The following is a 5,042-nucleotide window of genomic DNA, read 5'->3' on the forward strand; positions in this document are numbered from 1 at the left end:
TCTAAAATGAAAGACTTGGGAAGGAGAAGATACATTCTTGGAATGTAAAATCTACAAGGATAGATAAAATTAATGTTAAATGTTTCATGTACTTATACATATATTGGAAATATCTTGAAAGGGATCAAGACACAATATTCTTTTGGAGAATTCTTGCCATTGTCATATGCAACCATTTTGAGCGAGCCTCAAAAGTATATGGCTCATAGGCTTGAACTAGATGAAATGATTTATATTCTCTTTGTTGGGCAAATGAATTCATCATTTATGCCATATTATGCATAGGACATGGTATTTCATCATGCTGTAAGCATGTCATAGGATACTAATTGAATACATGGTTAAGTCACTGGATGACTAAGAGAGCATTCTAAGATTACTTTAGGAGAACTAAGAGCATGTATATGTCACAACTAGGAAATTGTATATCCTTGTAACAATAATGATGATAACACTTGTAAACAAAATTGGTAAACATGCATGATGATTATTCAATGACAACAAAATTTCCAACAAAAATTCAATGCAGACACTTCAAATAGTCAAGTAAAGATTGGAAATCCTACAAATCCCGACTTAAGTCCATTATGGACTAGGATTTCCTTATTGGGCCTAATGGACCAATAAGCTTCCAATTTGACTATTTTGGGCTTAGAACTCTTAAATGGGCTCTAGTTGGACCCACTCTCATGAGACTTAACCTTTTTGGGCCTTATGAATCTAAAATGGATTAGGTTACCTTTAATGGGCCTTGTTGGGCCACACCAAATCTAGTCAACACTAATGGGCCATAAAGGCCATTCTTTTATGCTAATTGGGCCGTGAACCACCCTAAGGGCCCAATGGGCCGAAAACTTCTTTACCCAAGACAGCGGACGGGTTGGATGCTATATGGGTAATCGTCGATAGATTGACCAAATCCGCCCATTTCCTGCCAATAAAGGAATCTTACAAGATGGAAAATTTGACCCGAACCTACATCAAGGAGATCGTGAGACTCCATGGGGTGCCAGTATCTATTATCTCGGACCGATACAGTAGATTTACTTCACGATTTTGGCAGTCGCTGCCGAAGGCAATGGGAACACATTCAGACATGAGCACTACTTACCACCCTCAAACGGACGGACAAAGCGAGCGCACCATATAGACGCTTGAGGACATGCTTAGAGCCTGTGTGATCGACTTCGGCAAGTCTTGGGACGCCCACTTGCCTTTGATTGAATTCTCTTACAACAACAGTTATCACACGAGCATCAAGGTTGCTCCCTTCGAAGCGTTTTACGGTCGCAAATGCAAGTCACCTCTATGCTGGGCTGAGGTGGGTGACACTCAGCTAGCAAAAGGGCAAGCACCAAACAGTGCTTTAACCGGACCAGAGATCATCCGTGAAACAACTGAAAAAGATAATTCAAATCAAGGCTCAACTTCAAGCATCACGGGACCGACGGAAGAGCTATGCTGATAAACGGCGAAAGCCTTTGGAATTCCAAGTCGGGGATCGGGTGTTATTACAAGTCTCTCCCTGGAAAGGGGTGATTCGTTTTGGGAAACAGGGGAAACTAAACCCACGATACATTGGACCATTCGAGATTCTAGCCCGAATCGGTCCAGTGGCCTATAGGCTGCAACTACCTGCCGAGCTCAGCAGCGTACACCCCGTGTTCCATGTTTCCAATCCGAAAAAGTGCTTATGTGATGAAACTCTTCTCATCCCATTGGAAGAAATCGAAATCAACGAGAATATCCTGTTCGTGGAAGAACAGTTGAAATCATGGACAGGGAAGTGAAGCGTACTAAGCAAAGTCGCATTCCAGTTGTGAAAGTTCGATGGAACGCAAAGCGTGGACCGGAATTCACATGGGAACGCGAAGACCAGATGAAGCAAAAGTACCCTCGCTTATTCTCGCATTCTCAAGCTTAACCTTAAAGAGAATTTCGGGACGAAATTCCCTCTAATGGGGGGATGATGTCACAACTAGGAAATTGTATATCCCTGTAACAATAATGATGATAACACTTGTAAACAAAATTGGTAAACATGCATGATGATTATTCAATGACAACAAAATTTCCAACAAAAATTCTATGCAAACACTTCAAATAGTCAAGTAAAGATTGGAAATCCTACAAATCCCGACTTAAGTCCATTATGGACTAGGATTTCCTTATTGGGCTAATGGACCAATAAGCTTCCAATTTGACTATTTTGGGCTTAGAACTCTTAAATGGGCTCTAGTTGGACCCACTCTCATGAGACTTAACCTTTTTGGGCCTTATGAGTCTAAAATTGATTAGGTTATCTTTAATGGGCCTTGTTGGGCCACACCAAATCTAGTCAACACTAATGGGCCATAAAGGCCATTCTTTTATCCTAATTGGGCCGTGAACCACCCTAAGGGCCCAATGGGCCGAAAACTTCTTTATGGACCTCTTGATTTCGAGTAAGGATCAAGAATTGGGCGAAAATGAATCCTCTCCCCTTCTTAATGAAATTCTCGGCCCATTTATAAAAAAAAGAAAAAAAAGAAAGAAAAGATTAGAAGAGGAATTAAAATAAAATGGATTTAGGAGGAAAATTGTGAGCATGCCACCTCTTTATTGGATGGTGGACATCCATGCAATGTCACCTCGTCCTCTCTCCTCTCTTCTTCTTCTTATCCTCGGCCGAGAGCACCAAACACACACACACACTTTCAAATCTTCTCTAAAACACATTCAAGATCATCCTCTATCTCCCATCAAGAGATCTCGAATTTTGCTTGAGTTTTTAAGGATCTTCATCAAGTTTTCTTCAACCTTTGGTATGTTGGTATCAAAGCACAAACATCTACTTCTATCTTGATGCAAAAACTCCTTCTTACATAGCTTTACTTCATGATCTAACTCTTAGAAACTTTTTAAGTCCTAGCATCACTCAAGAAAGCTTGTTCAAGGCCGAAAACTTCTCCATCTTTTCTTCAAAACCGTGAGCAACTAAGCAAAGTGAGTTCATACCCCCTTGTTTTCGGTTTTTACTTGTTTTTTTTTGGGGGGGGGGGGAGAATACAAGTAAATATGTTGATCTATGTGTGTGTGTGTGACAACCATCAAATTCTAGTCAAAGTCAAACAAGTCAAACCGGTCGAATTTAATTAGTGCCTGTATGTTAGAAGTTATTCTATGAATAAAAATGTGCATTTATATGTCAAAAATTCAAGTGTCTCGAAAAATCTATGTGTTAACAAGTGTAAAAACCCTAAAAAGGGAGTTAAACGCATCAAAACAAGACTAAGGACCCTTTCGGGGACATAAAACAATCATAAACGAAACATAACGGGGTTCACGAACCTTGCATTACGAGATTATACAATAATAAAGGCTAAGATTAAAATCTCTCCCAAATCTCTGCAACTATGTGGAATCTCTCCCAAATCTCTCTAAGTATGTGAAATCTCTCCAAGTATGTGAAATCTCTCCCAAATCTCTCCAAGTATGTGAAATCTCTCTCAAATCTCTCCAAGTATGTGAAATCTCTCCCAAGTCTCTCTAAGTATGTGAAATCTCTCCAAGTATGTGAAATCTCTCCCAAATCTCTCTAAGTATGTGGAATCTCTCCCAAATCTCTCTAAGTATGTGGAATCTCTCCAAGAATGTGAAATCTCTCCCAAATCTCTCTAAGTATGTGAAATCTCTCCAAGTATGTGAAATATCTCCTAAATCTCTCTAAGTATGTGGAATCTCTCCAAGAATGTGAAATCTCTCCCAAATCTCTCTAAGTATATGGAATCTCTCCCAAATCTCTCTAAGTATGTGGAATCTCTCCAAGAATGTGAAATCTCTCCCAAATCTCTCTCAAAACCTCTTTTGATCTTTTTGTAATCAGTTGGGGCATCCCGACACTTAACTTGGTGAAAAACCATGTGAAACAGGAAGATACCTTTGAAAATAGCCTACTTGAACCGAAGTCCCTCTATAGGGGCCAAACCCCATTTGAACCGAGGTCCCTCTATAGGGACCAAACCCTACTTGAACCGGAGGCCCTTGTGTAGCCGCAGCCCCCGGACCGTAGCCAAGCCGACCGCAGCCAGCAAGCGCAGCCTCTGAACCGCAATCCTTTTTTTTTTCCTTCGGATCCACTTCAGTGACCAAGCCACTCCGGTTCTAAGACAGCCAAGACCCGGAACCAAGCCTGACTTCGGATTTTCCCTTTTTTTTACCCGATTTTCGACCACGACTTCGTTTTAAGCCCGTTTTTCATGATTTTAACGTGGGATTTTCACTAAAATCCATATTTTATCATTTTTAACCCCCAGGACTCTTATTTTATTTATTTCTCAAGAGTTTATTAATTAAAAATCATTAGTTTATATTAAGGAGATATTCACCCCACAAGTGGGTCAAGTGTGCCCACTTGCCTTCCATGTGTCACCCTCTCACTTGCCACCTTATCAACATCACACAAACCGATGCACACATCACTTCAAGCTCACAAGTTACTCCAGCAACCTTCCATATAAGGAAATCCCTGGAGGATTTCTTGAGTTACTTGCTCATTTCAAACATACACACTTCTCATATCACCACTAAAGAAAGCTTCTTTCTCTCTACTTTCCACCACCTTGTGCAAGTTTTCTTGAGTTGCTACAACACTTTTTGGTAAGTATTCCATCTAAACTCAAGTGTCATTCCATAATTTCATAACACTCTTGGATCATTGACTCATATCATAACAACCAAAAATCGTTCTTAGGATCATCCAAACTCTCACGTGTTCATCAAGTGTTCTTGACTAGATACTCCCCATCTTCGACCTTCCACTCTTCAAGTCATCACTCAAGGTGAGTTCATACCCCTATATTTTCTAGTTTTCTACAGTTTTCAGGGGGGAAATACACGTTAAAACACCAAAACATATTCAAAACTTAACTTGACAGCTTTCAACAAAAAAGTTGTGACCTGTTCACGGACTGTTTTAACCAACTTAAACTTAATATTTTTCAAAACTGTATAATATGCAAGTAGTTCAGGTTTATACCTTTAAAATGACTACTTGCACATTT

Source organism: Lactuca virosa, chromosome 8, assembly GCF_052849685.1.
Source record: "Lactuca virosa cultivar CGN04683 chromosome 8, Lactuca_virosa_CGN04683_v6, whole genome shotgun sequence".
In the NCBI taxonomy this organism is placed as follows: domain Eukaryota; kingdom Viridiplantae; phylum Streptophyta; class Magnoliopsida; order Asterales; family Asteraceae; genus Lactuca; species Lactuca virosa.